At 40.5% G+C, this 26,648-nt stretch overlaps 4 pseudogenes; 2 read left to right on the forward strand and 2 right to left on the reverse strand.

Annotated features, from left to right (window-relative positions):
• Nucleotides 1-14,399: 14,399 nt before the first annotated feature.
• LOC147441995 (uncharacterized) lies at nt 14,400-14,927 on the forward strand (annotated as a pseudogene).
• Nucleotides 14,928-19,542: 4,615 nt separating this feature from the next.
• LOC147441996 (uncharacterized) lies at nt 19,543-20,025 on the reverse strand (annotated as a pseudogene).
• Nucleotides 20,026-20,789: 764 nt separating this feature from the next.
• On the forward strand, nt 20,790-21,529 carry LOC147441997 (uncharacterized; annotated as a pseudogene).
• A 3,911-nt stretch (nt 21,530-25,440) lies between these two features.
• Nucleotides 25,441-26,237, reverse strand: LOC147441998 (uncharacterized; annotated as a pseudogene).
• Nucleotides 26,238-26,648: the final 411 nt, after the last annotated feature.

Raw genomic sequence — 26,648 nt, forward strand, 5'->3', positions numbered from 1 at the left:
AGGTCAGGGAGACGAGTAAAAAAGGTGTGGAGGTCCAACTTCCCTTTGTATTTGGTGTCCTCGAGGAAGAGGATGAAGCGTGACAAAGGGGTGGATGTGGGTACAGATGCAGAGGCTGTGGCAGCATCCATGTTTAGCCTGGGGTGTGGATAGAGAGTGGAGGAGCTCAGGAGTTGCAAAAGTGAAAATAGTGAATGAGTTAGGTGGCCCCCCTTTTATAATGTACCCTTTTTTTAAGACATTAAAAAAAAAAGGCACTTTCACCAAAAAATGATTTCTCATCCCAATGCAAAAAATTATATTCAAAGGCATGATTTGCCGAAGCAAATCATGTTGATTACAGCGGGGATCAATATGAAAATTGCAAGAGTTACAAAGTTATAAGATCGATAGCATAGTTCCATCTATCCCCCAGTCCTCCTCGACCTTTAATTTGTCTTCCATTCTCTTCCCAATCTGCGGACATTCATTACAATAAGCATCTAATGATCGACAAACCATGATGTATTGAAAATGTGGTGGAAGGATTCTCACCTTGTGACCTTGTAAACGAAATTGTGCTTGTTGAAGGGCCTCAAAATCCATAATAACCAAATGTTCTCGAACATTACTGAGAGTCCAATGCTTGTTCACTTGGACTGCCTCCAAAGCATCATTGGGCATCTTCACTGCAATGTCAAAGCTTGCAATAGTGCCGTCTACACTCTGTAAGGGAGTCCACACTCCAAGCTTGCACATCCAACGATCATAGTGAAATCGTATGTACAAGGAGGTGCGGGATTTCAAATAGCGCATTCCAATACCTGAAGCTCCAACCTTACAACGGTACCGGTCCCCATTGTGCATGCCCTCCACAAAACCCCAGTCCTCTTCTAAAAGCCTTCCTAATTCCTCGTAATGCGCATCTTTACATACAAGCATTGTGGTAGTCTCCACAAATCCAAACTCTTTAAAAATGTGCACAAAACAATGAATAGGCAAACACCAGCTCAAGCCCACAGACCTAGAAGCTTTAGAGTATTTCAAAGAGTTTTGGACATCCATTATCATCTTTTGCTTGAAAGATGCTACCGACCACAAATCTGGGACCGGCCACTCCATACTTAATAAGGAAGTTACTTTGATGGGTTCAAGCGTTCCAAATGCTTGTGTAGAAGTAGGGACAATATAGGAGTGAGAATAGAAGAAAATCCTTCTTTGAACCAGTTTGGTTGGGCAAAGATGCGGGAACATTATTGCTCCAATATCCGCATGTATAGCATTGAATGTGCCGGAGAGACTATGTAGTGGCTGCTCCTCCACCAACGTGGATGGAAATATGACTATAAATTCATGACAAATGTTAAGTATGAATCCATAATAACATTACACTGTGATTTCACACCTAGCTTTGTATTCTCAAAACATGTACTTACAATGTGTTGGAAATCGAGGTGGTTGTTGCAAGTGCATGGTTGACATTGAGAAAACATGTTGCACAATGGCTATGGTTCCCTTGTCTTTGCGGTTCTTGAAGCCAAGGAGCTTTCCTTTCCAATGAAGATCCAAGTTTGCACGATTTCGCACACGATGAGGGCCAACAGCAGATGGTTGCATGTATACCCAAGCACCTTTGGTGAACTCTTGTGGCACCCACTCATCATCTACACCTCTAGTGTTGTGGCATGCAAGTGCTGTGACCTCATCCTTTGGTCGCCTTTGCGAAGTAGAGTTGGCCATGGTTGAGCAAAGCAAACTAGGAGGAGGAGAAGAACCTTGCTTGTTGCTACAATGTAGGTGTGATAAAGTGATATGAGAAAATGGTCAACCCTTGTGGCAATGGGAGGAGAAGGTGGACAACCCTTGCTTGGTGTGGCACTGGGAGGAGAAGGTGGATAAACCTTGCTTGGTGTGGCAATGGAAGGTGGTAGGGGAGGAGAGAGGAGCTTCCTTGCTGCAGCAATGGAGATGGTGTAAAGAGAGAGAGTGTTGGAGTAGAGGATGAGTGTGATGGTTGCAACCAAGGAGGGGTTGGAAAAGGGGTTCTAGAGAGAGAAAATCCCTTTTTTCCTAATAACTAATTTTGGGGGAGCTCTGGATAGCAAAAAAAGATTTTTAAAAATTTTGAATTTTAGGGTTTTTGGATGCACGTTTTGACTTTTTGAGATCAGAAAATGCTTTTTTGACCATAAAATAGTTTTAGGGGGGTTTTCAGAAGATGAAATTTGAGTTTTGAAATTTTTGAAAAATTTCAAATTTTTGGGAGGATTTTTTCAACAACCGGATCAAAAAGGAGGGAAGTTGGAGGTTCCATATGCCCCCCCCCCCCCCCCCCTCCCCCCCCTCCCCTCCCCCCCCACCACCATCTCACTAGGTAAGAGCCCCATTTAAAAAGTGTAAGACTACTTTGTCCCCCTACATTTTTGAGGGCATAGAGTGTGTCCACCACCCTCTTCTCATTGGCTGGCCTCTAATTAACCTTAATCCCAAAGGGCCCCTAGAGGGTTCATATTTTTCCTAATGCCATTGCATTAGTGATCCAACGGAAGTCATTTTTATGATATTTTAAAATTTCCCATTAGGTATGGGAATGTATAATGCAAAGGTGAATCAATATTATTATTCAAAGAGAATTTACAAATTGCTTTAAATATAGTATTTTCCTCTACCATGGAGTATTCGAACCACTAGAAGATATCCTTAATTTAGCGGCATTTCTAAAGAGTTTTTTACAAATAAAAGTGGGTGTTTGGGTTGACTTATCCAATCCACAAATGAAAAGATGAGTAGTAAGATAAGCAATCTCATCTAATAAATCTTTATTTCTATACCAAGATTTTTGATCTCTGTCTATGATTTGGGAAAAATAGCAGAGAATTCTCTCATAACTATCTTTTGTTATAATATATGATGTGCTACAGACTCATTGATGCACATTAATTTACACACTTTTGGCCAACAATCACATAATTCATTAATGATTTCTGCTTTGGGATTCAATGGTTCATATGGAATATGATTTAAGCCTTTACTAACCACTTCTTTAAGCAATGGATGTCTACATATCTCTCTGGTTTGTAGTTACTACATGGCAACCATAGTTATCAAAAGTTTTGAGAAATGGTTTGAATCTTTTTGAAGTGGAACAAATACATTCTACTAGTGGGAAAGAGAAGTTGCAAAAAGTTTCTAAGGGTTTGTATAGTAAGGTGGATAATTTTTTAGTGTATTTCCATTGCAAACCCGATGTTTAATTCCTTAAATGTTTTGTTAATATTAAATTCTTTCAAAACCTCTTTAAACACACATTTCAGGGGATAAGAAATCAAAGAACTTATTAACAAATAGGACATGAACAAAATCTCTTACTACATTTCTTCTTAGTGGGAAAAAGAGAAGAGATGATTAGCTTTTCTAGTTAAGAAGCGAACCTGGTCATCATCATCATTGAAATCCAAAGCTTTCGAAGTTTCTCCCCAATTCCTCTGATCCACGAAACTGTCTGGCTTTTTGGTAGCGGATTGCATACTTCCAGGGGTATAATGAAGCCTTTTGAATGAGTCTTTGTTTTTAGAAGGCTTAAGAATAGACTCAATGGTGTTTGCAATAGAGTATTTACTAGCTTTGGGAGTAATTGAGTATTGGGACTATAGAGAATAGGCCACGGGATGCCTCTAGCATATGCTCATGAAACCAAAAGTATACAATAAGAGCAGTTCTTACCTCTATGGAATAGCTGCTACCCACCCAATGAATGCATAGACTTGTGCTGGGTCCAGAAGAGAATGAAGAAAATTTGGGTAAATTTTGGAAGACAAACCATAAAAGGTGGTCTAGCCAAAGGATAGAGGCTGTGCAAGATGAGTTAGGGTCTTCCCTCTTGCATTGACATTTTAAAAAAGGTCTAAAGGTATTCCAACAATTCTTAAGGAATTTTTTTTGGATCCTTGGATTTGTCTTGGTTAATGGGCCCTTTTGTTCGTGCTATAGTGACAAATTAGAGCATTTAGAAGAATCTATATCAGAAAAGCTTGATTTGGATAAGCTCAAAAAGAAATCAGAAGATAGTAAGTGCTTTGCTTGGATAGCAGTGGTTTTAACAATTCTCTACAAGATCAGGGGAGATGCTACAAATAAGGGCTAAGGATTCTAGTGAGAAAGGAGCCATGAGCTCAAAATCCCATAGCTTGTGATCAAGTCGAATAGAGTCCAATTCGACTTGTCTAGGAGGAAGTAAACGAACTAAAGTAGAGAAGGCTACAGAGATGTTTTTAGAAGGAGATAAGTCAGAAGAATGAAAAGCTAGAGTAGACAATGCTTCTTTCTCTTCAGGGTCCAATAAGTCTAAAATCCAAGAGAGGGTTTGAAAACTTCCACTTGAGATTTAAGCTCTATAGGAATAGATGGGAATACCATTTATTTGTAAAAGCTTATTTACGATTATTAGGTAGGGATGAAAAGTAAAAATTCAAATCACTTGAATCTTGGCAATCTATTAATGATAACGAGATTAAATAGCTTATTAAATGCCTCAAGACAATCAGTGGGGTTTTTTCGTGATGTTACGAGAAGAGAAATAAATCATCATTTATAGATGCAATGTTAAGGCAGACAGGGTTTTGTTTTCACATGATAATTTTTCAAAATCTAGGAGTTTCTTATCTGAAAATCAGGGCCTTAAAACAAGATAAAATGCATTGTGTACCAATGGGAGGAATGGGAATAGGCGATTTAGTAGCAGCATATCCAGGTTTAAACCAATGATGGAATCCATTTCTCCTAAATAATACATGTAAACAGTTAAATCTCTAAACAAATTTTCAACTAAATTGACACTTAAGCATATGATACTAGCCCGACCAAAGGCTAGTTAGGAAACAAGGGTGTGTGTGTTTTATGTTTTAATCCTAACCACAATTGGAATCATATGCTTAAGTACAATTTAGATTGAAGTTTCAATACAAAATAAATTATCTTTATGATCATAAATTCCAAAAAAACATAGCATTCAACTTTACAAAGATAAATTCACAAAGAAATTGGAATTTTGTAGGAGATGCTTTTTGCCACAAGCATTCCTAGCTAAGGGATGAGAGACTCACCTGCCAACCAACCAGACAACACATAGTTAGAATTAATCAAGTATTGAATGGCGTGACAAGTGTAAAGCGCCCCCCCATCCACGTGTTATAGTAGTCACACATCTAGCAATGCGTAGCATCTTGCATTCTCCAATAATGAGGTAAATTATCCATTGAGAGAGAGATGAGAGAGAGAGAGAGAGTAGAGAGAGAGAGAGAGAGAGAGAGAGAGAGAGAGAGAGGAGAAAGAAAAAATAATCACCATTTAATAGAAATCGGTTTTAACTCCCAACAATCTCTTATTTTGTAATCAGACAAGTTGAGAACATCTTCTCAAGACATTGAATTCACAACAAAAATATTATTGTGAATATGCATGTATCTATAAATGTAGAGGGTGTGTCCATGAAACTTATAGATTTAAAACCATCACCACGTTTGTAGTATATAATCCCTATTGTATTTATCACAAAACCCTACATTTCATTGTATGGATGTAACAAATAAACCAATATACATATGCACTTATGTCAAAATTCCTTACCGTGTGTGTTTGTGTTGTTTGTGTGTGTGTGTGTGTGTGTGTGTGCACGCACGCGCACATATCGATTAGAAGTATATATTTAGTTATAATCTCTAGCTTTGCTTACTTACATTTGAATGAGTGATTGTGTGTGCACGCGTGCACACACGAACGCACATGCGCACAGGATTTTATACATGTGCATGCATTTTTGTAGGTATAGTGTATTCTCAAGTGAGGGTGTGTTTTGATTCTTTTTGGTGTGTGTGTGTGTGTGTGTGTGTGTGCAAGTGTGCATGCGCACATACATGCACAAGCATGAATGTACCTATGGGTGTGTGAATACATATCATATGAAAACATTTGTACAAAAATTGCAACAATTTCTTCACCATATTTAAAATTGATGACAAAATGATGAATTAAACAACACCTGTGAAGTTGTGGCAAGAAGTAATGCCATGTTGCAAATCACCTCCAAGACTGTGATGTCCAAGGGTACCTTGATGATTGATATAGTGCTACAATTTATACTTTGATTGGCTTCTCAACATATGTAGCTATCATAGAATTATGTTAAATTGAAAGTTAGCAAATAGTCTTTCAAGTTCTACTGTGTAGTACAACTCAAGCTTGTGTATACTCAAGGCTCTCTTGGTAGGCAGCCATCACTCTTCTTCTCCTTTTATCCTCATATGTCCTAAATCTGTTGAAGAGTAGAGTGACCTATTATTAGATACACCAATTTCTATTTTGCATAGAGACAATATTGTGAGTGTGTGTGTGTGTGTGTGTACATGTGAGAAGGAGAGAGAATGATAAAAAACAACAAAGCTGCAATCCATTTCCTCCTCTTTTAGCAATACCCTTTTATTTAAAAAGCAATGCCTAGGAGAGAGTTGTGTGTGTGTGTGTGTGTCCAAAACTTCTTTTGTATGGTGTGCATGAGAGCTAGTGGGAGAAGTTTTTAGAGGTAGGGAAAGTATTTTACACAATCTTTCGTCTTTGTTTGAAAAGAAAAAGTATATGTGATGGTCCTACATGTTTCCTTGTCAATGCAGCCACTACATTTTAAAACAAGTGAAGGATTTTCAAAAAAGTATTTGGATATCTTATTTGTACCCTTCCAATTTGTATAGAAAGAAATTGAAAGCTTTCTCAAGGCCTTGAAGCCACTACATTTTTAAACAAGTGAAAGATTTTCAAAAAAGTATTTGGATATCTTATTTGTACCCTTCCAATTTGTATAGAAAGAAATTGAGAGCTTTCTCAAGGCCTTGAACGGATGCACTTATATGACGTTCTTTTTTGTACATCTAGTGAAAAGGTAGTTTTAATGAGCCTTCAAAATGCAAACTAGGGCCACCATTCAAATTTGAGGGTTGGGTGAGAGTCACACCCAAAAAACATTTTAAGCAAATAATAATAAGATACCCACCCAAAAAAAGGGGGGGAGGGGGGATCTCCTAATTTTGAGAGTGAGTGTGTGTGTGTGTGTGTATACATGTGCAAATATACTGGAGCTTTGTAAAACATCAAAACCTAGTGTGTGTGTGTGTGTGTGTGTGTGTGTATGTGTGTGTGTTTATTTGATTCATACTCTCACCATTTTTTGTAAATCAAATAAATTGATATAAGTTTAAAATTTATTGATACAATTTCATATAATAATAGTAAAAAAATTGGTGATGGTCTAACTCACTCTCTATAGAACTTGGGTATGTGTGCATGTGTGTGATGCATTTTTGTACATGAGGTCTTTTTCAGTTTATTGTGTGTGTGTGTGTGTGTGTGTGTGTGTGTGTGAGAGAGAGAGAGAGAGAGAGAGAGAGAGAGGAGAGAGAGAGAGAGAGAGAGAGAATGTTTTATTAACGTCTTCTTCTAGAGGCCGAAGTCGGCCTATGAGACAGAACCATGTATATATGTGTACCCTATGGTAACCAAAAAGGATAAAAGTGCTGAAAAAACTAAAGTAAAGTGGTACATACTGCTAGGAAAAAGGTGATACAAGGTTACAGTAATCCCCTCAAGGGTAAGGGTGAGTACATGTGTATGTAAAATGAGGCGATGGAGCTCTATCTCTAATGGATGTGTAGCTATATACTCATGAGATACAACCATAATATGAAAACTAGCTCCATCTGGTACCAAACTGGGTGGTAGGATATCATGCATAGGTGGGTAGGGTGTGAAGAGTCCCTGTAGTATGGTGGCAGGGTCCAAGTAGACTCGCTGTATCGCTCTCTGTCTAGCCTGCTCTTGGTGTGCTCGGATCTGGTCGATCTATCTTTGGTGTGCTCGTCAGGTCCGAAATCCCACAAATCTAGGTCGTCTCCTAGATCTAACCACCTCTCCCTACTATAGAGTGACCCTCTCTGTGTGGTAGTGATAGGGGGTGCTGGAGTCGCTCGATGAAAAAAATCTGTAAGCTGGGATTGTCTATCTCCACTGGGTGACTGTAGCATCAGATCTCTATGTTTCTGAATCTCAAGAAGAAAGCGTCCAAGCTGTCTCTGGTCTCTGGACTCCATGAGCTCTTTGAGTGTAGGCTGTCCTAAAAACAAGGCAGTGTAGTGGCTCCGTATATCATGGTAGGCTCGAGAGCTGCAAACATAATACTCCTTGCTCTGCACCTCTGCTCTACATATCCTGCATATCCTGTGCTCTCTAGGATATGAGCTACTCGCCCTACCTCAATCTCTAGTCTGTGTGAAGAGACTTGAAGCTGTCCAATGGCTACTCTAGTGTTGTGGGCATATAAACATCCATGTATCTAGGCCTTTCGATGAAGCCATCCTCTAGAATAGTCATGAACTGATCCTTGTAGTACAACATCTTTAGTGGAAGATGCTGTCTAGGTGTTGATCCATGTCTCCCTGATATATAGCTGCCAAACATCATGTTTGAGCACCTGATTCCTCTCCTCATGGGAAAGGCGAATGAGTGGTGATTCGGGGTTGTACTAAAAGGGTGGTAGCTACTGAATATCCAAACCATGGGTGTTGAACCACTGTGTCACCTGTGCATACCATGATCCACTCTCTCCAGACTCAGCTAGCTGGCGGGATGCCTCAAGTGCTCCATGTGATGTCTATCTGGGGGAAGTTGTCGCACTCGCTGGATAGAACATACTGTCTAAAAAAGAGCCTCTACTAGCTTAGGTGGTGTGGCTAGCTCTGCTCTGATGATGTCATGTGGCACTGAGGGTTTCCGTGTATCAAACGGGATAGTAGCATAATAATATGTGGGTGCTCAACCTTGTGTCCGAGAGAGAGAGAGAGAGAGAGAGAAGAGAGAGAGAGAGAGAAGAAGAGAGAGAGAGAGAGTGATTGATGGAGACAGAGAGAGAGAGGGGCATTGCATGCTTGGAAGAAGAAATAGGGGCATTGTGAGCGCTCTAGGAAAGCATTCGTAGAAGGAAAAGATTTCATAGTGAATTCATTTAGTTGTTTGTGTAAAAGAACTCGTGAAACCACAGTGGTTTGTTGATACTGTTGTTTTAGAAGACTCCACACATCTCATGTGTTGTTGGAGATTGCCGAACTAGTTGTAGTTGTTTGCCCCCGAGATGAAGGACGATTTCGGTGAGTGCTTCAAGGTCCTTTTTATTACAAGCATCAATGCCTGCTTAGGTGGCAGGTGGCTTTCCTGCAACTATTACACCATGGTTTGCCTCTGTTTCATCAATGACTTTCAAATTGCCTGCTTTTTCGAGAACCATTTGGAGTCGTAGACTCCATGGAAGATAGTACATCGTATCCCATAAGATAAGTGGGTGTCTGGTATCTCGGCCTCGTTCACAAGACCATTCTCAATAAGTTGGAGAAGATGCTCTCTATAGCATTAGTTACCTGCAAAGGAAATGGGAAATGGAAACGAGAGTCCCCAAATGCAACCGCAACCGAAGGGTCCTGACTCACAGAAACGCTCCCAAAACGGGGAGTAAAAAAGGCTGATTATGGCTATTTTTGAGAGAGGGAGGGAGAGTCAAGAGAGAGCTAGTTGTATTATATATGTTCAAGTGTTAGTCTGACATATAGTTGTTTTAAAATGTACAAATACAATGAGTGACCCTGGTCGTAGTGTTAAGCTTACCATCATCAAGACTTTGCTACGGAGCACTGGACTTTTAGGAGAGGCGTTGACAGAGGATATGTCCGATTATGTGGAGATGGATGCCGTAGGTTTAGATGACGCCATCGAGATTCTTGGGAGGTTTTAGTATGCCTGTACGTCCGGGAGAGGGTACGTCCTCCCAGCCACATGTAGGAGCAGAGGATCACACTAGAGCATTTAGGTAAGCTTCTGGAGTGATAAAATTGTAATGTCACTCTTCTTTTGTGTAAAGTACTCTTAATGTTGAGAGAAGAAAGAGAGAGCACAGAAAATAGAACCCCAAAAGTGTGTAGAATACACACATGAGATGATGTATATATAGAGGGGACCTGGGTGCCATATATAGAGAAGCCATATATTGAGTAGCTTCACATATAAGCTCAACACCCCCGCTCAAATAAGGGTCCCTAAACTGTGGATGAAAAAACCCTTGGGGGATCAAGGGAAAAACCCACAGCTCTATATACACCCACCGTTATATTATACAAATCATTGAATATACAAATGTTCATGAGGAGCTACATCACTCCTTTTACAATGAATATTTTATGAGGATCTACATCACTCCTTTTACAATGAATGTTTTATGAGGAGTTACATTACTCCTATCCTATCAAATACAATAATGAATACAAAGGTTCAATAAAGAGGTGTAAAGGCTATCGATTAGCTCGTAATCAGAAGTGTCTCCATGAATCTGCTATGTAGCTTGTCATCACTATCGTATCACCAAACATATCTTCATGTTGTCATCAATATGACATCACCAAACATATCTTCATAAGTCACCAAGTTTGTCTTCATAAAATCAATTCTTTGATGAATCCTACATAGATCATATACTAAAAAAAAAACATAGTCATGAAAATTATTAGCATCGTTAGTGAAATAATTTATGTTCACAATGCCATAAGAGATGGTTCGTGATGCCACTCTTTTGACGACATATATACGCACGAAAACATATGGTACATAGAGTATGAACGTAAAAGTACAAGATGCGTGATTACGTGATGCAAATGATATCTGTATATACTACATGAAACAACATTTATCAACGTAGTGATCAATGAATATCATCAAAGTATTAACAAAACATCATCATTGTATCAATAAAAATGAATAAATCATCATGGTATCAACAAAAAGCATCATGATATCACCGAGAATAACCATGGTATCAACGAAACAACATCATGGCATCACCGGGAATAACCATGGTATCAACGAAACAACATCATGGTATCACCTAGAATAACCATGGTATCAACGAAACAGCATCATGGTATCAACAAAAATCACCATGAATTAACGAAACATCATCATGGAATCACCGAGAATAACCATGGTATCAACGAAACATCATCATGGCATCACTGAGAATAACCATGGTATCAATGAAATATCATCATGGTATCAACAAAATCACCATTACCAAAGTTACTAACAAAACATCATCATGGTATCAACAAAAATCACCATGACCAAAGTACTAACAAAACATCATCATGGTACCATCAAAACCACTATGGTATCAACGAGAAATTATCAATAAAACGACGAAACTATATCTCTAAAAGAATAATTATACAGAATCAATGAACGAGTATATCATATAACAAAAGATCATGTACCAACAGTAGCTCGATAGAATTTGGACGATCATCAACTGCTCGACTGAATCGGAACAATATGTAACTGGCTTCTGCAGCAAAGTTACGTCAGTAACAAATATATGATTGATGAAGAAAAAATATAATTGAGAAGTTTTCAATCATGAGAAAAATCAAAAGCAAAAAGTAAAATTTTGCTTTTCAAACATATTCACAGTCCGCGATACGATAACCCAAAATCGGTGCAGAATTTAGAGAAACTTTCTTCTGCAAAGTTATAGACCACATCAATTCCGATGGCTCAAGCGAATAGTTCCTCATCGATTCCGATGTTTGCAGCGGCTAGTCTCTTCTGTAAAGTTGTAGACCACATCGATTCCGATCTCTCACGCGGGTAGTTTTTGCAAATCGTTTTCAATTAGCAGAAAAATCAAAACATAAAACGAAACTTGCTTTTCACGTATGTATGCAGTCCGCGAATGATAACTCAAAATCAGGGCAAAATTTGAAAAAACTTCCTTCTGCAAAGTTGTAGATCACATCGATTCTGGTCACTCAGACGAGTAAATCTGCAAAATCGTTTTTAATTAGCAGAAAAATAAAAAACAAAAAGCGGAACATGCTTTTCAGGCATGTACACAGTCTGCGAACGATAACTCAAAATCGGTGAAGAATTTGAAAAAACTTCCATCTACAAAGTTGTATAAAAAAATTGATTCCGGTCTCTCTCCCGAGTAGTTTTTGTAAAACCGTTTTCAATTAGCAGAGAAATCAAAAACAAAAAGCGGAACATGCTTTTCAAGCATGTACGCAGCCCGCGAACGATAACTCAAAATCGGTAAAGAATTTGAAAAAACTTCCTTCTGCAAAGTTGTAGAACACATCGATTCCGGTCTCAAAATCGTTTTCAATTAGCAGAGAATCAAAAACAAAAAGCGGAACATGCTTTTCAGGCATGTACGAAGTCCGCGAACGATAACTCAAAATCGGTGATGAATTTGAAAAAACTTCCTTCTGCAAAGTTGTAAACCACATCGATTCCGGTCTTTTCAACGGGTAGTTTCTACAAAATCGTTTTCAATTAGCAGATAAATTGAAAACAAAAAGCGGAACATGCTTTTCAGGCATGTACGTAGTCCGCGAACGATAACTCAAAATCGGTGAAGAATTTGAAAAAACTTCCTTCTGCAAAGTTGTAGACCACATTGCTTCCGATCTCTACAGCGGGTAGTTTCTGCAAAATCGTTTTCAATTAGCAGAGAAATCAAAAACAAAAATGTACTGCTCTGATACCATGTTGAGAGAGAAAGAGAGAGCACAGAAATAGAACCCCAAAAATGTGTAGAATACACACATGAGATGATGTATATATAGAGGGGACCTGGATGCCATATATAGAGAAGCCATATATTGAGTAGCTTCACATATAAGCTCAACACTTAAAACTTGTTTCTTTTGCTATCTTTGCTTGCTTAGGACCCCTATCCCAGGTACATCACATCACGAGAGTCAGCAGCTTACTCCTGATGTACCTCCTCGTACTCAGGTGACACCTGAGTCACAAGCTAGTGTGCCGCCATCAGTCTCGGAGGTATTTCTTTTATGTCGATTATGGAATTAATATCAAGTAGTGTTTAGAAACTATCATCCTAACTGCCGTATATTTGTATTCATGTAGCTCACGTTGTCGACAGAGTAGCACGCCACCAAAGATATAGACTCGCGAGAGACCGCCTCAGCCACCAGTGCCCCCCTCAGTTTCCCCGCCATTGCCGATGCGCACTTGCATCGGCAATTTGGGTGTCACGTGCGACATCCTACCTGATGGGTCTATTCTCCCTCTTGGAGTCGTCTTACTCTTCAGATGTCGGATTGGAGATCTCTGCATGTCATATCTAAAGCAAGTTCATATGCCATGGGAGTAAGTATTAATTAACATCAAAAAGTATGATTTATAGTTTTTTATTTGAATTACTAATTGACTTTTTGATGCAATGTAGTGATCAGCTTGAGGATGACAAGAAATATGTCATCAACTCACTCGAGGCGGAGTATGGGACAGGATGGAGCCACAAATGGTTGCTTAAGAGAATGTGCAAGCTCATGGCTCATCGAAGAAACAATACACGGTAATGAATAGAGCGAGGAGAGGAGAGAGCGAGAGAGAGAGAGAGAGAGAGAGAAAGAGAGAGAAGAGAGAGAGAGAGAAAGCTTTATTAATGCTTCTTCTAGAGGCCGAAGTCGGCCTATGAGACAAAACCATGTACATATGTGTATCCTCTGGTAACCAAAAAGGATTAAAGTGCTCAAAAACTAAAGTAAAGTGGTACATACTGCTAAAAAAAAGGTGATACAAGGCTAGAGTAATCTCCTCAAGGGTAGGGTGAGTACATGTGCATGTAAAATGAGGGGATGGAGCTCGATCTCTAATGGATGCGTAGCTATAAGCTCAGGAGATACAACCATGATATGCAAACTAGCTCCATCCGGTACCAAACTGGGGGTGTAGGATATCATGCATAGGAGGGTAGGGTGTGAAGAGTCCTTGTAGTATGGTGGTAGGGTCGGAGTAGACTCGCTGTATCGCTCTCTGTCTGTCATGCTCATGGTGTGCCCGGATCTGGTGGATCTCCCTCTCGTGTGCTTGTCGGGTCCGATATCCCACAACTATAGGTCGTCTCCTAGATCTAACCACCTCTTCCTGCTATAGAGTGACCCCTCTGTAGAGTGACCCCTCTATGTGTGGTAGTAATAGGGGGTGCTGGAGTCGTTCAATGAAAAAAATCTGTAAGCTGGGACTGTCTATCTCCACTAGGTGACTATAGCATCAGATCTCTGTGTCTTTGCATCTCTAGAAGAAAACATCCAAGCTGTCTCTGGTTCTCACTCCATGAGCTCTCTGAGTGTAGGTTGTTCTGAAAACAAGGCAGTGTAGTGGCTCTATTCTGAGAGAGACACAGAGAGAGACAAAGAGAGAGAGAGAGAGAGAGAGATCTAGTTTAAATATTTCAAACTGAGAGGTCCCAAACTCAGCCTACCTTGCAAGGATTGGCTTCTCCCCATCGGCACTACGCATCTTGGACATTTATGGGTGCGCGTAAGTCTCTGAAAGTCATTGTTTTTTGTGTTTTTCAGCGCTCTGCACTTGCTGTTTTTTTGCGGACAGCAGTGGATTTAGTGGGTCTTTTGGATGACATCGACATTTCGGAGGCTTATACACTTCTCGGAAGTGTTTTGGAGGAATCTTGGGCTGTTTTCTCAAGTTGTTTTGAGGAGGAGTCCACTTGCGGTTGTGTTTCTGTGCCTATTCAATCTTGGAGTCTTGCATCTCTCATACGTGGCGTACCTTGCCCGCTGAGGAGGACACTAATCGGAGTTTCAAATTATTCCTTACGGCTTCTCCATGTTCCCCGAGAGTGCCAAGTTGGACAGTGCTAACTGGTCCATATGGAAGACAAAGGTGCATACTATACGTATGTACAACAAAGTTTGGGATTGGCTCGAGGATGCGGCACAGACGGTTATGCCTCACCCAGTGGAGGAGGACTATACACATGGAACAGCAGACAAGTGGCAAAAGATAGACCGCAAGGTGTTTACTTTCCTTTTGCTTAACCTTTCTGATTCTATCCTTCAGGAAGTCAGAACGGAGTCACATGCCCATGGTCTTTGGAAGAGACTCTCAGATCTCTTCATAGACAAGTCTATTGGCCGTATTATGCGATCGGAGAAGGAGCTCTACCAGTTGCAGTGTAGCCAATTCAACTCTCTCTCAGGGTTGACCCGCACGATGCGAAAGCTATGGGATGATTTGGTTTCGATCTGAGGCAGATGACCTCTACTGACCTCTACTCGGATGGCGCAAAAACTCCTATTCAAACTTCTAGACAGGTTCGACTCTTTCTACCAGTGTCTCATCATTCAGTCAAGGTGTACCACGCAACCCACTTGGAGAGGCTCTTTCCCAGCTCATGCAGATTGAGAGCCAAGCCGAGTTTTGTGCCGGAGGTAAAGGTGAGTGTTGGAGTCTCTTTGATTGCCTCACAGGCCCTGCCTTGACCTATTCACAGTCCGGTGCTTGGATTGTGGGATAGTGGTGGGACCACTCACATGACTCCCATGCGGGAGTGGTTCAGTTCGGTTACCTCTTCAGCAGATCAGTACATTACCTTGGGTGATTATCACTCGATTCCAGGCTGGGATTGGAGGATTCCTATCTTCCGCTCTTCAGTAGACCCCAAGTATAGTGCGGTTGATGCGCTTTCGTCCCCCCGACTTAGCCTTCAACCTTCTCTCGGTTTCCTCCTTGGACACCTTGGGAGCTTTTGTCACTTTTGGGGATGGTAAGGTGATTATTACAGATGGTGCTACAGGTCCAATTCTTGCTAGAGGGGAGCGTGATGGCTGGTTATTCAACCTCAAGGCTCTACTCTCACAGGGCGCGTTTCATCTACACTTTGGTATGCTAGTTTGGCCACCTTAGCTATGCGATGTTAAAGCACGTGGCTAGGCATTTCTTGGTGGAGGGGCTTCCATCAATTCGCTCTACATCGACGATCTGCAGGGCTTGCCAAAGACAACAGCAAGCATCCAAGCTTTTGAAAGAGAAGCTTACTACAGAGCCAGTCCTTATTTTGCCGGACTCGAGAAAGTCTTTTCAGGGCAGTGTGATGCATGTGCAGTAGTATTGGTGTTGCGCTTATGCAAGATGGACATGTTATTGCCTATGAGAGCAGGGTATTGAGAGGGCCAAAGCAGCTTATGCAAATTTATGCGAAGGAGTTGCTTGCCGTTATCCATGCTCTAGAGTCATGGAAGCACTATCTTCTTGGAGCGGATTTTACTATGCAGACTGATCATCAGTCATTGCGATATTTTCTCACTTAGGCGAAGCTTTGTGAGAAGCATTTGTCATGGGCCAACTTCTTGTCTATGTTTCATTTTCAGCTTGTGCATGTTGTGGGCAAGGAGAACGCTTCCCAAAAGTGTACTCTGACAATTGGGCACTTTTCCAATGTTCCAAGCATCCATACGACTGCAAAACAATCCAAAAATGGTAATTTTAGGCTGCTGTATTTTCTGGTTATGGCCTGTTTTTGACCTGTTTTCACCTCTCTAGTGTCCCTGTACTGTTCTCTATACCTTGGGCCATGTGCCCCTTGATTCTGGCATGATTCCGAGCACAAAACAGCCCCCAAATAGCTCAAAAGCAACAACCAAACAATGCTAATTTTTGTACCTGTTTGGCGAGGTAATTAACTTCACCTGTTCCTGTATAGGGAGGCTCTTGCCTCAGCAACAGAGCATCAAAAATCACAAGATTATACATGATCAATCTGATGAGCCAGTCAAAAAGCTCAAGAGAAGCATAGATGCCGATTGCACTTCAGAGAAGGTGATTCGGTTTTGCTTTGATTTGAGAAGGCGAGCGTGCCTCATGGAAGATTCATAATGCTTTCCATGTGAGTCTTCTTCGACAGTTCATCGGAGAATTGCAGGAATCAACCCGAGTACAGTCCACAACCCGAGGTTGATGAGCTCGACAAAGTATTACACCCTGAGCAGATTCTAGCCCACAAGGAAAGGCGCCAAGGAGGTAGACTAGTCCATTGTCGTACGTCCAGGTGGAGATATTAATTTAAAAGATTGATCAAAGCCGTTATCTGTCTCTTTGACATATATGCCAAATGTGGTGCACTCAAGAAAGCACGTAAAATTCTTGAGAGTGTGCTTTTGAACGTTGTCTCTTGGAATCCATAAAAGCATAGACTCGAAGTGAACGAGGAGGCTGACTTGGTAGATACGCATATGATTTTTAACTCTACCTAGTTTTGTGGGAGGAATACCATCACATGATGGCACTTTGGAGCAGGCCAAGAGCATGGTGGATACATTGGAGGGACGAGGACTTTTGCTGCTCCAATCCCCGACGACCTTACTCCTGTGGGACCAGCAAAAGATTACAAGGAAGGTGGGCCAGTCAGTCAAGTTTAATACTTTCCATGGTGGGATGGATGAGGTAAAGGCCTTAGCCTTTATCCACTAGTTCAACAACGCCTTTAATGGTGAGAATTTTGCAGAGGCTTCCAAACTTCGCAAAGTCGCTACTTTTCTGAAGGACGATACGCAGTCATGGTGGAATGGCCTTATGAACAACCTCATTCAGCCGAGGACTTGGGTGGATTTCAAGAGAACATTTGCAGCTATCTTTATGACTGTGGCTTTTGAAGCAGATGTGATAGCAACTTGGAGTACACTTTCATATCTTGGTTGCTCGACTATGGAATAATACATATCAAAGTTTTTGGAAGGCACAGTTGCCGATGACTTCGTTTCGGAATGTTACTCTTAAGTCCTGAGCAAGTTGAGTGATTTGTTATAGGATTGCCAAGATACTCGGGAATCATTGTATCAAGTTCCGGTTCGCACTATACATCAGCTAACATTGGTTGACAGGCTTTCTCTATGTATAATACCAAGACAGCCCAGACTATGGCCTGATCTTGATGAACCAGAACCAGAACCAGAGATCGTCTTCGAGTAGATCCCGTCCATCTTCTACCAAACCATTAAAATGTATGGCTTGCTTTCTGTTTCATAGATGATGATCTTCAGGTAAAAATCGTCTATGTCGAAGATATATATTTTTGTTGAGATTTTGCTATAAATCGATTTTAACCAATCACCACAAACAGGACAAGCTTTATAGCCCTTCGTACATATCCCTACATGAGAAAAATAATGAAGGTGATTAGCGCATTAAATATCCTAGCATATGAGATAATTTATATATAAAAGCGCATTTACCTGAGCAAAATCCATATCCTGGAAATTGTGGATAGTCCATGCTAAAGTTCCACGAAAAGTAAATTTTCTCTGATCAATGCTTCTAGACATATCAACGACATCAATCCCTCTCCACAATTCTTGAAGATCATCGATAAGAGGAGCTAAATAAACATTCAAGTCTTTAACTTGTCGTTTTCCGGGAATCAAGAGTGAGAGCATTAAATGTTCTTTCTTGATGCTGAGATATGGGGGTAGGTTATAATTGATAACTACCACCGGCCATGTAGACCATTTACTTGATTTCATAGAAAATGGATTCACACCACCCAATGCTACACCCATCTTTAAATTGCGTGGTTCTTTTGTAAAATCTGGCCATAGCGTTTCAATATGCTCAAATGTAGGACTATCCATTGGAATTCGCATTACTCCATCTTTGCTCTTGTGCTCTGCTCCCCATATCATAAGCTTAGGTAGTTCGGGACTTTGAAACATATGTTTTATACATGGAGCGAGGGGAAAATGTCTCAACACCTTTCTAAGGACCTTACCTTTCTTCTGTTTATAACGAGACGTTTGACATTTTGGACACGACATATTGTCCTTGTACTCACCTCTGTATAAAATGCAATCATTGGGACATGCATGTATAGAAGAATAGTCAAGTCCAAGACTACTTATCCTTATTTTCACCTCATCATGTGATGTAGGAAGGATATTGCTTGTCGGCAAGAACTTCTGAGAGAGTAGTCTGCAAGTTGAACAAAAACTATGATCAATAAAAATCACAAAAGTTTAGAATTCTAACAAAAAAATATGTTGTATTCGTACATACTTCAATAGTGCTGAAGTAGATATATTACTCCATCCAAAACGATTCTTAAGATTAAGTATAAGTAAGCTTGCACTTAGTCGTGTTAGCTGGCTTCCTGTGTAGATATGCTTTAGAGCTTCTTCTCGAAGATATTTCTCATTTTTATGAATATTTGTACTATCATTTTGATACCAATCCTCAATAAAATCAGCCATGCCATCGTCATTATCAAAGATATCAGCCCATCCATTAAAATCCTTTGAATATTGTTCTTTAAGTCTTGCATACGTGTGAGGATCACTTCTGCGTAGGATCCTCATGCACTCTATAGACATGTGAGATACGTCATGTGGATTTTGGTTTGCGACATTATCAATGTCATAATCCGGAATCTGCATAGGCAAATAAGATTGTATCATTAGCATGTTTAGACAGGCACACACATATAAGTAGCACTTTTCCTTATAATTGAAATTGCACTTTGTTACACATGTACAAACATTAAAATAACAGACAAGACGATCATCACAATAAATCCGAGATAAAAGAAACAAGATGTAAATTAAAGTGTAAAATTAGGATATAAGAGTCCAAAATAACATTAATAATTTGTATACAATGAAGTTTTTAATCATAATTTGTTAAGGGTGCTCGCGGAGGTCTACGCCATCCATAGTTTACTAACAATTCATCACCAGCCAGTAATGGTCTGATAGCATTGACAACAATATATCGTGGTACAACCCTACTCATATGTCCTGGTTCATGACTATTCTCACCCTCCACAAATGTGCAATTGGTTCTTGCACTCATCCCTCGACTACTGTTGATTAAACCTGCTATGTTTCCTTGAGAGTAAGGTCTTCCATCAACATAGATTCTTTGTCCTTCTGCATGTATAATCCCTCTATCAGAAAGAGAGGCTGCATTGAGACATAAACCATATGTGCTCATGCTCTGGATGTAACGAGCAAGCCGATGCCATGGACCCCATCCATATATAGGTCAACAAAAAGACATAAGGGTGACCTCTAAATGAGGGGCAACATGCAAATCCTGTGCAATAAAGAGACCTCGTCCTGCTCCACTGATGGTGGACGGAGCAATCATGTAGCGATTGCCCCAAAAGCTAAAAACAACACCATCTAAAGGAAGTGATCCTCCCTGCCATCCTCCGTATCGCCTTCGATCGTACGTCTGTACTAGAGCTTGCAATGAGTAGGCAAGAGGTGATCTCCACTCGTCTCAGCGTCCAAATCAAGAGGTAGAGGCTGCCGAGAAACCTCGAGCTGCAACTGATAAATGACTTATCCGTGCCGTGTGCGAGGGACATGCGCACCACTAATAGTGAAGTCATCCTCCTCATCAGGTGAAGGAACCTACATATATAATAGGTTCTATTACATATCAATTTTTTGTTAATAAAATTTCAATATGAAAATAAGAGAGATCAGTCACATACCATAGGTCGATGTCGCTCCTCAGGAGGTGGTGCTCGCTCAAAAGTACCATAAGTCATTTGATGTGAAAAACACTCCCGTCTAGGTCTCCGATATGTGCCACAACAACGAGTGCACAAACATATAATAGACTCTTCGTAGTACAAATCATCATAAACGGGTTCATTTGCATCCCGATCACGAGTAGTTGGGGGTGGCGGTGTACCCTCTGACCGATCCGAATCTAATTTTCATTTAACATAAAAACAAGAGACATTTATCAAATGAACAAAATAAGAACTCAATAAAAGTAACATAATGTTGAAATCTAACAAGTCTTACAGTATACTCTAATGCTTATTCTAATGAAAAAATAAGCAGACGCTACTGTTTGGTGGAGACAAACAAGAGAAAGGCATCTATTTGCATGGAGACATGCAGAACTACCGCAAGGAGATGAGCTTACGTATCACTTTTCCTTAGTAGAAGGTGTGTGTTTTTGCCAACATATACTAGAATTATTAGAAACTTATCTATTATACGATTCTCTAATGTATGTTATTTTATATAATCAAATCTACATAGGAGGCAGCACGAAAGAGAGTGGCTAGTGGTCACACATCTAGACTAGGCCAGATGGGACGAAATGGATTCGTGGCCACATTTGTTAGTATAGACCCTTCAAATTTGAACTTTCAAAGCTAATATTAGCGAATGAATTTTACAACAAGTCTTTGGTTATGTCTTATTGCAGACCAAAGACTATGGTTGTCCACCTACGATGCAGGAGATAGAGTACGCTACGTACTACGGCTACCGGGCTTTGTGCACGACACTTTCTGACAGGCCAGATCCACTTGTGAGTATGATTGTTTATTTTGTACTTTGTTTTCATGCACATTGTAATATGTTGCTATTTGATTTCACTACGAATACAGGAGCAACATGGCGAGGCCGGTCCAGCAGAGGTGGCTCGACAGGAGGCAGAGGAGCGACACCGAGAGGCTGAGAGGAGCGGCGATCCGGTCAGTGATGACAGACCTAGGGACGTGGTTTGAGATATCCACAGTCGTAGTGCCACGGGTGATGCTGATGGAGATGACACTGTTGGTCACCACACGGATGCTAGTGATTGTTCTGGTAGTGAGCACGGCTCATATAGTGATAGAGACTAGGGATTTGTTTGTTGTATATTTGAGGATGGAGATGAGACTTGTTTTCTATATGTGGCTCATGAGAGTAGATATTTGTTTTATATATGCACTGATGAGACACGTTCTGTATATGTGCTGATGAGACTCGTTTTGTATATGAGCTGATGGAGATGAGACACTTGTTCTATATGTAAAAACCACGAGAGTGGATATTTCTTTGTTTTTTTGTTAATTTATTGATCAATGCACCGTGTGGCCAAGGGATACAACTCGCTGAGAGCTCACAACCTTCGTCGATTGGCGAGCTCCATAGTATGCAAACGTGTCCATCCGCGAGGGGGGTGCTTCTACAAGCCCTAATAGATGTCCATCTTTTTTAAGTCCAGAAGCGTTGTTTTTATGTTATGATCTATTTTTAACATGCTTATGATTCTCTAGTTTCTTCATAAGTGTTGGATTCTACGCTACGCATTCTAATATCCAAATCTAGTCGAGCATCAAATAACAAAGCAACAAGAGTGGGATATGTGTGTTTACCAGAATTCATCCTTGCCGTTGAAGTAGTTATCTGAAATTCCTTGCGCACTGATTCAATCAACTTTCGCAAATAATAAAAACTCCGTAAGCAATCACGAACGCAAGAAAGCGAGCGTGTGTATGTATGTGTATGTCAAAGAGAGAGAGAGAGAGAGAGAGAGAGAGAGAGAGAGAGAGAGAGAGAGAGAGAGAGAGAGAGAGAGAGAGAGCACTACTAGCTAAACAAGAAGAGACAGAGAGAGAGAGAGATAGAGAGAGCACTACTAGCTAAACAAACAAAAAAAGAGAGAGAGAAAGCTGGAGATAGATAGAGAGCAGGCTAAGATAGCAGCGCGAGCTGTTACAAGCTCGCGGCTATAAAAAATGGTCATTTTTTTCTTAATGTTCCTAAACTGTTGCTTGCAACGCACATTTTTTAACAAAAAATGAGACGTCCCATAAGAGACGATGCGTCAATGCTACAAGCGTGGCATAAGCATCAATAATCGATGCTTTATTCGATGCTACAAGCGTGGCATAAGCATCGAAAGGCGATGCCAATAGCGATGCTACATGCCACTGCTACAACCGATGCATAAGCGACGATAAGTCGATGCAAAAAGCCATGCTATGGTCGTGGCATATGCGACTTACAGTAGCGACGTCTCTAGCGACGCATCTGAATCTTGCTTAAGCGACGTTTATCCGTCGCTACAACCGTCGCTAACCACCCCCTTGGCTAGTAGTGATGGTTACGCTTTTAAGTTATGGTTATGGTTCGTTATGGTCATTGGCCTTAAATCTCATGTGAGATCCGACATGGATAGCATGTAGGAGGCGTATACATGATTTTTTTTTTTCAAAAGTTTATGTAAAAACGATGGGAACTCTGCCGAAATTTTTGCGGGAGCACGGTTGATTTTGGTGCTGCTCACTTTCTTGGGCAGAGGGCAGGAACTCTGGGTGTGGTGGCTGTGTCCATCTTTTCACTGGGCACAGGCCAGGTTACCTGCCCTCTGTCCAAGAATTTTTTTTCTGTTATGGTCGTCGATATATGCGACCATATCTGTGTCGCTATCTGCGTCTATAACTGCGTCCATATCTACGTCGCAAATAAAGCCTTTCCACGCAGATATCGACGCAAATAGTGACAGTTTCACAGGGACGTAGATATCGACGCGGGGCGTTGATATCTGCGTCGATGACACCTTTTCTTGTTGTAGTGTCTCTCTCTCTCTCTCTCTCTCTCTCTCTCTCTATTTTTTTTGTCAAGAATGAAATTTTATGTTAATCAAGTGGCTCTAATTAATTTAATGATAAGATATCTTGCAATTTTAATACAAAATTTTAATGAAAAATAACAAATTTATGCTTGGTAATTTTTTAAGAAAATGAAAAAAAAACACTCAAATTTGTAGATTTTGTCTCTAAATCATTCCGTGATAATGTTAGAGTCGATAATGGAGATTATAATTTCTCTCCCTCTTTCAATTGGGTATCATGTCAGTCTTGAAAGTGTGCAAAGGCAAAGTAAGAGAGCTTGTGAAGATAATTCCTCACAAGGTGGTCAATGTTGAGCCCAACTTGTAAAGGCTCGGAACTCCATTGACACAAATACGGAGCTCCTACCTGATGGGCAACATATAGCTTGAAGAAACTAACATACATGCTACCATCTTGTAAAATGTGGACGAACTTGACTCTATCATGATGAAAGTTGAAAAATGTGAGCTCTGGCCAAAGGGGTACCTGAGCAAATAGCACCAGGAATACATTCAAGGTGAGGACGCCTTGTTGAAGGATGGGCTATTTGGTCCAACACAAAAGTAATCCATTTCCCCGCTTAGATGGTGTTGGTAGAAGACGAGGGGGGTTCACTTGTAAAACAATCTAGTTTATGTTTTGCTTTAACGAGACGAAGCAGCTGCCTCAATTTGTGAGGTCAAATTGAGAACATGATGGATGTCATGGGGATCGCTCTTGTGGACATATGGAAATCCCAAGAAAGTAGTGCCCATGCTGCGGCAGAAGATGTCGGCCATATTTGTCATTATTATTCTATTTTTTTGAAATTTTCAATCGTGTTCTTTACTTTTTGCCACCGGAAAATCATAGAGAAATAGCCAACTTTGAATGTTTTATCACCAAAGCAGGATCGGTAATAAAAGTGGGAAACGGGAGTAACTACGGAAATATACGCAGTACTAAACGCAATAGATCCCTTGGCCCTTGGTAACTAGCGTATAGATCTACCTGAGAATATGGCGTTAACACCTACAAATTTTACTGCCAACTAATGGAGATTTGCTCAGTACTACACCTTAATGAATGTTTGGTTGGAAAAGAAAAGTTCTAGTTAAAATAATCCCTTTGCGTTTCACAAGAAGATTAAGAAAGTTTCTCATGTAGGAAAAGGGAGCCTTTTTCAGTGTTTTTCATACAATGCATAACATCATGAGCTTCTGTGAAAGAGGCACGGCATACCTAGTTAGGTACGATTGGGGGCAAGACCCCCTCCCCCCCCAACCGGAAGGGGGGGGATACCGGTCCCCTACCCCAATGGTACCTAACTAGGTATGTCGTGCCTCCCTCACAAAAGCTCATGATGTTGAGGTAAGTCATAATGTGGGAATTATTGTGAGAATTTGTCCAAAACTTCTTGTGTTTTAACATAACTAAACTCAAAATGTATACAAAAGGGCACGAGGGCGCAGTGACCGAACCACTGTTTAATTCGCCAAGGCAGAGATGCAAATTAAAGAATACTCAATAGTTAAAACTTCGGCCGCATGCAGGCATAGAAAATACATTAAAAATCCAAAAGAGCAGGCACAGGCGTTCAGGCACAAATCATCATTATTAATTCATTACAATTACAATATCATTATAATTACAAAAGAGCAGGCACGGCACAAATCATCATTATTATAATTACAAAAGAGCAGGCACGGCACAAATCATCATTATAATTACAAAAGAGCAGGCACGGCACAAATCATCATTATTAATTACAAAAGAGCAGGCACGGCACAAATCATCATTATAATTACAAAAGAGCAGGCACGGCACAAATCATCATTATTAATTCATTATAATTACAAAAGAGCAGGCACGGCACAAATCATCATTATTAATTTCAAAAGAGCAGGCAAGGCACAAATCATCATTATAATTACAAAAGAGCAGGCACGGCACAAATCATCATTATTAATTCATTATAATTACAAAAGAGCAGGCACGGCACAAATCATCATTGTGAGAATTTGTCCAAAACTTCTTGTGTTTTAACATAACTAAACTCAAAATGTATACAAAAGGGCACGAGGGCGCAGTGACCGAACCACTGTTTAATTCGCCAAGGCAGAGATGCAAATTAAAGAATACTCAATAATTAAAACTTCGGCCGCATGCAGGCATAGAAAATACATTAAAAATCCAAAAGAGCAGGCACAGGCGTTCAGGCACAAATCATCATTATTAATTCATTACAATTACAATATCATTAATCGTGGGGACATTAAAGCATGAATCATGACGATTCTGATGAGTTCGTCTTCTACAAAATTTTAGGGTTTTTGAAAATTACCATCACAACTTCAGGTCCTTCATCATCCTGACGCTTGGAGAAGGGACTCCTTATCGAAAGGTGGCACAGGGACGTGCATGATACCCAATTCAGAGATGGCCTTGCGTGGGGTATATTATAAGGGTTTTTCAAGGAGAAGCGCCTTCTCATGCTGGCCTGTAATTGAAAGCCAAGTTTCTTTGTAAGCAGCGCGGCCGACAACGTGTTGCTGGGGGCCTTGCATGTCAACAAGCTGCATCTGCATGGAACAAGCAGCACTTGGTACCTGAAAACAAGCAGCGGCGGCAGACAGGTAGTACTGCTCATTGCCGCCATTAAAGGGCGGGTTTGCGGCAGAGAGAGCGCAGCTGATCATGGGGAAAGCAGGCGCTAGAGGAAGAGCAGTGTAGGAGCTACATTCGGCATGCTTCTGTTGTGGCGCCACCTTGCAGCTTCTGTGGTCCACTTGCTCTTCTTCTTCTGCTGCATAGAATCGCTTCATCTTGTCGAGTTACGAGGCTCTTGATCACAAGAACTTCATGACCAATTTCTAGTTGGAAAAGAGACCATTATTCCCATAAAGATTACCAGATTCAACTGTAAATTGAAAGAGGTATTCCCTTTTCCAATTGAGAAATGTGTAGCATCTGAATTTCCATGTTGAAAAGTTTTCCATGATGTAAAATACTTCTAGGTATTTTTACCATAAAGAAATCAAGACTTTTCTTCATGCACGTGGTAATCTAATTTTCCTAACATGGAAAAATTAAACACTTCACCCCCAACTTGAAAAGTTTTCCACTTGGGATATTACAATTACCAATTGGGATATTAGAACTTCTACATGGGAAACTCTTTTTCCCATTTGGAAATGCTGGACAGTGAAACCATATAAAAAATAATTAAAGCTAGAGTCAAAATTAAGTTTCCAGTAGATAGTTCACATTTTCACCCACAAAGCATTCAAAATAAAGCAACCATGACATTACTTTTAAAGCCACATTTACACCTCATCCCTTAGGCAGTATCCCATGGCCTCATATACCTGCGTTTATCAAT

Source organism: Adiantum capillus-veneris, chromosome 14 (genome assembly GCF_014529385.1).
Source record: "Adiantum capillus-veneris isolate H3 chromosome 14, ASM1452938v2, whole genome shotgun sequence".
Lineage (NCBI taxonomy): Eukaryota > Viridiplantae > Streptophyta > Polypodiopsida > Polypodiales > Pteridaceae > Adiantum > Adiantum capillus-veneris.